At 41.3% G+C, this 9,698-nt stretch overlaps 1 long non-coding RNA gene across 1 annotated transcript; it reads left to right on the top strand.

Moving 5' to 3' along the window:
* Nucleotides 1-2,311: 2,311 nt before the first annotated feature.
* Nucleotides 2,312-8,608, top strand: LOC124875583. Its single transcript, XR_007040070.1, has 4 exons — nucleotides 2,312-2,385; nucleotides 6,697-6,747; nucleotides 6,831-7,887; nucleotides 8,522-8,608. It is a non-coding gene; the product is annotated as an uncharacterized LOC124875583 (long non-coding RNA).
* Nucleotides 8,609-9,698: the final 1,090 nt, after the last annotated feature.

Here is a 9,698-nt window from a genome sequence, read left to right as displayed (position 1 = left end):
CAGGAGTGACGCTGAAAAACTAGTCCATGCATTTGTTACTTCAAGGCTGGACTATTGTAATTCTTTACTATCAGGATGTCCACAAAATGCAGTTAAAAGCCTTCAGCTGATTCAAAATGCTGCAGCAAGAGTTCTGATGAAAATTAAAAAGAGAGATCATATTTCTCCTATTTTAGCTTCCCTTCATTGGCTCCCTGTTAAATCCAGAATATAATTTAAAATTCTCCTCCTCACATATAAAGCCCTTAATGATCTAGATCCATCATACATCAGAGATCTGATTGGTCCATATGTTCCTAACAGAGCACTTTGTTCTCAGACTGCAGGTTTACTGGTGGTTCCTAGAGTCTCTAGAAGTAGAATGGGAGGCAGATCCTTTAGTTATCAGGCTCCTCTCCTTTGGAACCAGCTCCCAGTTTTAGGCTGTATTCACACCTGCCACATTTGGAAGGTGTAATCGTCACACGCGTGGCTTTATTTACAAGTTATAGTTCACTGGCAGAAAGGACAATGTGAAAGCGAAGCACACTAAATGAAAAAATTAAAGTCTGCATTTGGTCCGGACCAAAAAAGCTAACCCTTGTCCTGTGAGGCAGGCACCCTTACAGCTGGAATGACTCGTAGTAGTGAGCAGCTGTAACAAGTTGCAATCAATAGCTGCAGGGATGAACAGACATCACAAGCTGCTGGAATAAGCTGCAATTAATTGTAGGGAAAAAAATGCACCAAACAGCACATGCAACCAAGTACCATATCAAGTTACCAACAGCAGGAGGCGGTGTTTAGCCAATATCTGCAGCTGGTTTTTCAGCTAAATTGATTCTTCTTCTTCTCCCACAGCTCCCCAGAGCTGGAAATAAATAACATACTTATCTTTACTAAACAACCCACAAACCGGTACCAGTGGTTGGAGACTACTCTGCTAACTATTTACCAGGTTTGTTGAGGGTCATGACCTTACTTCATCTGATCCTCCTGATGGGTTGACTCCATCAGAACTGGATCCTGGTCCCTGATAAAGGTAACCCCTGTCTACAAAAATGTATAAAGTCAGTTTAGCATCAGCTTTAGCTGGTTTCCTGTCTGTGCCGAGTTAATTTGACCAGTATGGGGTAAGAACGCTGTCAAAAACAATGTGTATGTAAAGATGGAAATGTGTGCATATTAGTCAATAGTTGTGCATAAGTAAAATCCAAAAGAGGTATTGTATATTTTCTCTATAAGAATACAAAATAAAATGTTACAACTTCAAGAAATTACAAAAGCAAAATTCAAGTTTACAGTTATGGTTTATTATTTATGAATACAATATGCTATAATAGTTTGTGAATACAATTTCTTTTCTATGAGAATACGAATTTACATCAGCAACAGGGTGTCACGTGATCTCAGGAGAAGAAGAAGAAGAAGCAGCAGCACTAGCGCCAAGATGGCGGACCAAGAGCATATATTAACGACATTAAGACATGTATAAACATTTTATGATCACCTGGCTTTGTACCGTAGTTTCTTGGTCTGTCATCTTGGCGCTAGTGCTGCTGCTTCTTCTTCTTCTTCTTCTCCTGGCGGTTTGCAACAAATTCAGAGGTGCATACCGCCACCTATTGTACATCATTGTATAACTCCACCCACTTTATTCTATGTTTTAGTTTTGTATTTCATAAAAATAAGAACAATGCTTTCTTTATAATACTCTTGATTTCCCGCCCATCTCCCCTCTGTTCCTAATATTCCTTTTAAAATATCTTTCGGCACTACTGGCCTTTATTTTTATTTTTTGACATTAGGCAGACAGGAAAGAGGGGTAGAGAGAGGGAGACATTCGGCAAATGTCGCCGGGTCCCGCACTCGAACCCGGTACCGCCACTTCGAGGACTGTAGCTTCCGTATATGGTCGCGTGCTTAACCCCTACACCATCCGTCATCCAATCCCGGCACTACGTTTACTGGCGGTGAGGAATGTGGCAGCGCATGCGCAACACGAATCGACTAACGCTGTGCTCCACTAACCAGCCTGACGCCAAGTCGCTGATGTAAATTCATATTCCCATAGAAAAGAAATCGTATTCACAAACTGTTATTGTCATAATTTGTTTTTTTGATGGACCAAAATGCAGGGAAGAACTCCTGAAGCTCGAAGTTTTCAGGTAAGATGAGTCTTTATCATCCATGGCAGGACACAGACAGGGTAGCCAACACACGAGATCGCACATAAACTCACATAACATAAGGAACCAGCGGAGAACAAAGGAAACAAACGGGCTTCAATACAAAAACTGAACAGCAGGGGGAACCAATGACAAACATGACCAGACAATCAGGGGAAAACACAGAGCAGGCGTGGGCTTGGAGTGCAGGGAGACTGAAAACAAAGGACTAGTCCAGGTAATATAACAAAAATACAAGCAGGTATGACAGTCATAGCATATTGTATTCATAAAGAATAAACCACAAATGTAAACTTGAACTTTGTGTTTGTAATTTCTTGAAGTTGTAACATTTTATTTTGTATTCTTATAGAGAAAATATACAAAACCTCTTTTGGATTTTACTTATGCACAACTATTGACTAATATGCACACATTTGCGTCTTTACATACACATTGTTTTTGACAGCGTTCTTACCCCATAGACCAGAGATTGTTGCCCTGTCGTGTGTGTGTGTGTGTGTGTGTGTGTGTGTGTGTGTGTGTGTGTGTGAGAAGCACTAGCATGGCCTTTATACTATCAATGAAGTCTGATCTTAATTCGACATGAAGCAGTTGTTCTGGATGTCACCTGAGTTTAACTCTGTCAGACTGTCTAAAGGTCGACAGCAGCAGAGCTAAAAGCTAATGAGGGGGATAAAATCCACTATGCACCTGTGTGTGTTAGGCAGCGTGTGTGTGTGTGGGTGTGTGTATGACAGAGAGAAAGAGAGAGAGCGTATCAGTGCGTATTAGTGTGTGTGTGTCATTAGTTAGGCTCTAAAACAACATTAACGACAATCATAAAAGAAAAAAGTTTTAATGTAAGGTGGTCATCATCCAGAGGGTGTGTGTGTGTGTTTGTGACCGGAGGCTGGTCGGTTTGTCCCATTAATGACTCCTCCCACCTTAACGAGCTGAAAATGAGGCCTCGTTAAAACACACAGAGCTCAACCAATAAAGCAGCAGCCCCCTGTTGCTGTAACCATGGCAACAAAAGTTTTTAAGGGAAAGGCTTTCAGTCATGCATCATATGACTTCAGAAGTACTTGTGAGTCCAGATGTTTGGTCTGTTGACACCTGCACACACTGATCAATAAACAGATCAATAAACAATCATTAAATGAATGAACTCCTCCTATTATCTACATTTTCACAATCCTTGAAATACTGGCTGAGGGGGAGGAGTAGCAGCCATTTTAAATCAGATTTATTGGTTAAAAGCACTTCCGTTTGTAGTTATAGTGTCCCCCGGGACCTTACTCTGAATTTCTATATTGATTTGCAGGAATTTCTTTACTGACTTAGTGTTAAACAATGATAATAGTGGGGGACTTTAACATTGATGTAGACACTGAAAATGATAGTCTGGACTCCAGTAATCCAATTCCTGGTTTCTAGCATCTGTGTGGAGAACATCTACCCCTATCCTCCTCTCTCCACTGCTCCCTTGTCAGCCCTCCTGGTAACAGCTATCAGAACCCTTACCTTCGTCTCTGCTCCACTTACCTGCCTGTCCACCCTCGAAGTCACCACCTCTCCATCTCCAGTCTGGAAGGAAAAAAAAGGCGAACCTTACATGACTGCCATCCACCAAACCCCTGCCAACCTCAGCTCTCTGGATAGACTCACCTTCTCCACGATCTCAAACATCCTCTGCACCAGTAAGCCCTGCTTACTTTTAATCTGCTTGTTATCCATCATCTCATAACATAACCTACCTCTACCCCTAGTGCCATCCTGGAACCCGGTCCCGAAACCAACAGAACATCATATCTGTCATACCCCTTATTTAAACTTTCATCACTGTGGACGTAATTGTTCATTGCTCCAGAGTCTTGAGTTCTAAATATGAAAGTTACTTCCTCATTGCTTGAAAAAAAACATAATTATTCATAGGAGGCCGACTACCTGGTTTAATTAAGAGCTGTGTAGAAAATTGGAGAGAAAACAGCATGCTACACACCTAGAAGAGTCCCACTTCATTTGGAAAAATTGTCTATATATATTGTATATATTGTATAAAAAGACACAGCTATGACAGCTTATTTCTCATCATTAATAGAAGAAAACAAGAATTAGCCTAGGTTTCTTTTTAATACAGTTGCTAAACCCCCTGGACCCAGACCTCACCACCAGTTCTGTATTTTAATTAACCTGTTAAACTCTGATGAGTTTCTCACATACAGAACAGACGTTTGCCTCAAAACATGACAGTAACTAAATGCTTATTGAAGCAAGTAAGCATTTCAGCCTTATTGTCTCTAACAATGCATGTAAGCAGCTCTGAGCCAATATTATTTCCATTAAGTGATTTTATGATATTCCAATATTTTGAAGGTTTAAATATTTTAGCCTTTGCATTTCTTATTGTCATTAGGATTTTGCTCACGATAAAGTTTCCAGGCTGAGGTAAGATCTGCTGGTTTGGCTTTGGCCCACATCACATTAAAGTACCTGTGAAAGTTTAGCCCTGAACCACAGATTTCTGAATTTCTTGAGAGTCGTTTTTATCAGTGATATTCATAAAACTTTTCTGAATGAATTCCAAGCATTTTTAACATCTACAACGAGATAAAATTTATTTCAGACAAAATGTCTGATTGGTCCATATGTTCCTAACAGAGCACTTTGTTCTCAGACTGCAGGTTTACTGGTGGTTCCTAGAGTCTCTAGAAGTAGAATGGGAGGCAGATCCTTTAGTTATCAGGCTCCTCTCCTGTGGAACCAGCTCCCAGTTTTAGTCCGTGAGGCAGACACCCTGTCTACTTTTAAGGCTAGGCTTAAAACTTTCCTTTTTGATAAAGCTTATAGTTAGAGTGGCTTAGGTTATCCTGAGCTATCTCTGTAGTTATGCTGCTATAGGCTTAGGCTGCTGGAGGACATAATGACCACTTTCACTCTCTCTGCTACATTCTCATACTACTCTCTAATAATGCATTACTGCATCTACAGTTATTGCTGCCATATGCATTCTCAGTATGAGGGATTGCTACAAACTAACCAACACAATGGAACAAACCTCCCACTGTTATATGATGCTTGCAAAGTTGGTGACTGGGTGCTATCAGCTGGGCTACTCTTTACCTGCTGGAATAATAAACCTGGCTGATGAACTTGGCCGCAGTGTTTTATAACTGGGTTGGAATTGGAATGCATATAACTGACTGAATCTTTCTGACTGGATTGTATTGATCGTACATTTCTGTATATTAACTGGATATTTTTGTATCGTGCCATGAGACAACGTTTGCTGTGAATTGGTACTGTATAAATATACCTAATTAAATTCATGAAGAACATTTATTCCATGAACCACAGCTTCCTCACAGAATAAGAATCTCCTGTCTTTTCCTGTTCAGTCTATGGTCACAGTTAAACTTCCTTCAACCAGATGTTCTCCTGTCAGGAAACAAATGGGTTTATCAAAACCAGAACACAGTGATGGTAGGAACAGTGCTGATTCTGATCCATTTGTTGAAGTGATGTTTAAAGTTGTTTACAAAAGGAAACCTGTGAACTTTTGTCTTCCTCTAGGATTCAGGACCACCAAATAACCCCAAGCAGAATCTGATCTGAGTACCAGACATAAAGAGGAACCCCTGAAATCACAGGGAATAAAATCTGTTGCAGCTAATCAGGAAGTTGAAAGTTTTTTTGATGGATTGCCTGGAAATGACCTGTCATTTGATGACCACATCAAAGAAACATTGGGAAAAAGATTAAACGTGAATAGGAGAAGGCTTGTTATCAGCCATCACGTGTGTCATGTGATCAGGAAAACGTAGTTGCTCTCTGTTACCATGGAAACGCCATTATGGAGATAGCTCAGCAGAACTTGTGGTCGTGTCGTCGGTTTGGACTATCAGATTGCTAATCATCCACAGAGAAGCTGGATTTGGTCTGGTTTTCAGTTTATTTTAACCTCCCGTATCCTCCCAAAGGTTAATTTCTGGTCTGCTCTTCCTGAGCTTATCCAGGTATCATCCTCTGGGTTTCCATCTGGTCTCCTCCTCCTATTTGGTCAAAGGAGATGCAGTATATTGAGTACTGGTTAGAGGTTGCATCATTAACTTTTCCACTAGGAAAAGGCACGAGGGCCTGTTTTGATTGGTGGGGGACCAGCTGCCTCATCTGGTCGTTGGAGGCGCTGAAGGCTTGTCTGGTTGTATGAGGTACTGCAGCCTGATTGGAGGAGGTACCACAGACTTGTTTAGGATGACACTGTGTTCTTTGTTGTAACCTGTTTGTGATCTGGTTCTGGTTACACTCTGGCAATTATGTGGTTCTTACCTGGTTTTTCTCTGGTTCTTAATGTGTGTTCTCATCTGGCTTTTCCCTGGTTCTAACCTGGTTCTTACCTTTTTTTGACCTGGTTCTGTTCCTCAGCATTCTCCTCACTGATGTTTGCAGTGACTTGTTAGTTTTGTGCTGCTGAGGAAAAATTTTAAAATTTTGCAGCATCAATGTCCTCACACTGTGTGTGTGTGTGTGTGTGTGTGTGTTTCAGCTTCAACTGAAAGACCAGGCTATCATGTTATGGAAACAACTTCTGAGTAAGGTGAGACACAAGATTATCATTATTGTTGTTCTGATCCGCGACAACTTGTGTGCTTCACATAGGAAACATGTCTATGTGTCCAGGTCCAGGATCTGCTCCAGGTCCAGGCCCGACTCCAGGCCTGGATTCTCGCTCACCTTGAAAACACATCAAACAGGTTCTGGAGAATCCTGTGAGGTCCTGGAGGAGCTAGGAGTCAAGGGACTGAGACCAGTTTTATCCAAAGGAGCAGAACAAAGAGGAGAGAGCTGCAAGAGGCTGGAGCTGATCCAGAGTCAGTTTATCAAAGGAAACAAAGAGGACCACTGGGACCTGCTGCTGGAACACACACACAGTCTCTGAGACACACTGCAAGACACATTATCTGTCTCAGATAGACACACACATCAAGACAACAACAGAAGCTGGTGATGAACACACCTGCAGACAGAAGGTTCTAGGTGTTCTTATTGTTCTCAGCTGGTACATCAAAACGTTTATATTCTAGTCTTTAGGTTCTGATGAATTAAACCCATTTAAACAGGTGACATTATGATCTTCAAGTTCAGCTGGTGTCTGAGTGGGGGTGGTCTCCCAGTACCATCAACAAGACCCATTTATGGGGGAACCCAGGAGATCCCTGTTTTATTGGAACAAGCAGATTTACGAAGACCAAGAACCCTCCTGAAAATAATATTAATACACCTGAGATTCTGGAGAGATTCTACTGTGGTTCTGTTAACATCCTAGTGAAAATCTGCTGATAGTCTTCAGACATTCTGCTGATGTTCTGCTATAGAAATTCTGCTGTGGTTTTGTTGTAATAATCCCTTGCCTTGCTTCTGTGGTAGTGGTGCCACAGCTCCACCTGCAGGCTGCAAGCGGAACTGACAGAACATCATATAACTCTAAGCTATTGCAACTGACCAGGTCTGACCCAGTGTTTATGCTCAGAACCTTAGAACCTCCTCTGAAACAGAGACCCGACAGTATCTGCAAGCAGACAAATTGATCATTATTGAACAGTCAGACGAGGATATGGGGAGGACCACATACAGGAGAAACTGTTTCTCTCCAAGTTGGGTCAGAACCACTACAGGATCCAGACTAGAAACCAGTTGAGTCCCGTCACACCTGATTCTGGTTTTGGATCCACTCCAGGTTAGACACACACACACACAGACACACATACACACTCCTGGGCTGTCAGCTGTCAGTCATTTAGGGATCAATGAACGGCTGGTAAGGTTAGTGTTTCATCTGAACGGTCGCCGCAGGAACCAATTAATGAGAGCAGAGTGTGAAGATGTTTTACTGGGGTTGTTAGGACTGCTGAGTTACAGTCACTGTGTGTGTGTGTGTGTGTGTGTGTGTGTGTGTGTGTGTGTGTGTGTGTGTGTGTGTGTGTGTGTGTGAGAGAGAGAGAGATCAACACGCAGGTTTGGTCCTTAGAGGAGTTGAAAACAGTTAGTGATGTCAGATGAAACAGTGACGCCATCAGACGGTCGATGAAGTAAAAAATATTTATTTGCTGCAGGAGGTCCTATAGATACAATTATGGTTCTGAAGCTGTAGGTCCAGTCGGAGGACCATCAGAGTCCAAGTCCAGATCTAGACTCATTCTGTGATGCACGTTTTTCTCCAGCTGAATCTTCAGATGTTTCCAAACCAGAACCAAAAACCCAGTTTAGCACCTGCAGGTGCAAGCATACTGACATCGGTCCCGATCCATTTGTGAAAATGCAATGAAATGAGATTTAGAACTTGGATTTCTTTATCCTCCCATTCACTGTAGGAAAATCTCAATGATGTTGAAGAGCTTCCAACAGACACAGATCAAATGGACATGTGCTGGACATCAGATGGACATCTGCTGGACATGGTAGGATGGTTTCTGCTGCAAGTTTCTCGTTTGTCCAGAGTTTGTGCTGTTCTCCATAGAGAACCTGATTGCTTGAGAGACACCTGGAGGACAACCTGAACCTGTTTTCATTGAGTTAACATTAAACAATCTTTAGTTTTGACTGGAAGGAGAACCAAGTCAAGTAAAGTCAAGTTTATTTATATAGCGCTTTTCAGCAACAAGGCACTCAAAGCGCTGTACATGAGGAAAAACATTACAATGATACAGAAAATCAAACACAGAAAAACAAATCAAATGACATTAATAATCCTTGGGGGTTTACTGGTAAGAGCTGGTTCTGATCCAATCTTTCTAATAGGGATAATTAGCTCATTAAGTCCTCTGTGCTAAGGAATTCATCCTGTACTAGAAGACAAATGATAATATTAATCATTGGGTCGCTGGTATGAGGCAGCTGTGGTCCCAACATTCAAATAGTAACAGTCATGACTGCTCACTGAAGTCCAAGTAGAGAAGCTGGGTCACTGGTAGGTCCAAACCTTTTAAATACTAATGTTTGCCTTTCACTGGTATGAAATTGTTGTAATACAATCCTTCTAAGAAATCTAAAAATCTCTGGTCATTGGTGTTAAAACAGCTGTAGTCAAATTTTTAAATACTAATAATATTTGGTTTTTGCTGGTAATCCTGAAAAATCTGAAAATCTATAAAAAGTAATGAAATCACACATTTAGGTAAAGTAAGATAGGAGGAAAGAAAAATCATATTTCTGACTCTATTCTTAGCAGAATAGAGTCAGAAATAGTACAAAAAACCTCAGCAGGGGTAATCAACACACACATAAAGTAAAATAAAGTAAAGATTTAGCAAGGATACGGTGGAATCTTGAGGGTGTGAATATATATAAGTCTGAGTGTGTTTGCAAGAATTAGACTGTCAACACTGATAGAAGCACCATTGTCCTTGAGAAGAGAGGTGGAGGTTTTATCAATCGGCTGCATAGTCCTATCAGCACACAGCTGGTAGGGGAGTGCTGGGGAAGAGCGTCGTGTTTATAGAACATCCAGGAGATATTTTGTCGATAGCCAGTTAGCAGATGTTGCCAAGG

Source organism: Girardinichthys multiradiatus, chromosome 10 (assembly GCF_021462225.1).
Source record: "Girardinichthys multiradiatus isolate DD_20200921_A chromosome 10, DD_fGirMul_XY1, whole genome shotgun sequence".
In the NCBI taxonomy this organism is placed as follows: Eukaryota; Metazoa; Chordata; class Actinopteri; order Cyprinodontiformes; family Goodeidae; genus Girardinichthys; species Girardinichthys multiradiatus.
Note: the sequence above shows the minus strand (reverse complement) of the source record. Positions and strands in the feature narration are given on the sequence as shown.